Genomic DNA, 564 nt, shown 5'->3' on the forward strand with positions numbered 1-564 from the left:
CGTGTTGGCATGGCTTCTCCTGCTTCCTTGGTCATATGAGCAACCTCACTGAAACCATTGATCTGGCAGCCACCTCTTCTTCCCAATCGCCTCACGATACTTCACAAAAAGACTGTGTTTGGCCTCCAAAATGAATTCTTCCAAGGTAATAAGCAGCGATCATCCATTCTTCATGAGTCTCCTCAGATCTATGCCTTTTAATTTGGTTGTCGTTGAGCTTGCTACATATTATCGCAGGGCACTGCGACGGCCACCGCCGCCACCAAAACTCCGCCGGATGCAGGAGGGAAGGAGACGAAGACAGTGCAGACGGTGGACTACCGGTCGTCGGCGGGGCAAGGACAGCAAAAGAAGAGGCCGGTCGAGGTGGTTCATGAGATCCCAGCCAAAGGATCGGATGTTCCCACCGTAGCTGCGAAGCAAGACTAGGCTTATGGCAAGCGATGTTATGTGTATGTTTTTGAGTGCTGCAATCCATGGCCAGAACTTGAATAAGTGATTGTTCTGGAAAATTTGAATACTATGTTGTGTTCTCTTTTCGTCAAAAATGTTGAGTTTGTTTTA

General features: G+C 48.2%; 1 long non-coding RNA gene across 1 annotated transcript; it reads left to right on the forward strand.

The window, feature by feature from the left end:
• LOC140854816 (uncharacterized) lies at nucleotides 1–564 on the forward strand. The gene is made up of 2 exons (XR_012137945.1): nucleotides 1–145; nucleotides 238–564. It is a non-coding gene; the product is annotated as an uncharacterized lncRNA (long non-coding RNA).

This window comes from Elaeis guineensis, chromosome 1, assembly GCF_000442705.2.
Source record: "Elaeis guineensis isolate ETL-2024a chromosome 1, EG11, whole genome shotgun sequence".
Classification (NCBI taxonomy): domain Eukaryota; kingdom Viridiplantae; phylum Streptophyta; class Magnoliopsida; order Arecales; family Arecaceae; genus Elaeis; species Elaeis guineensis.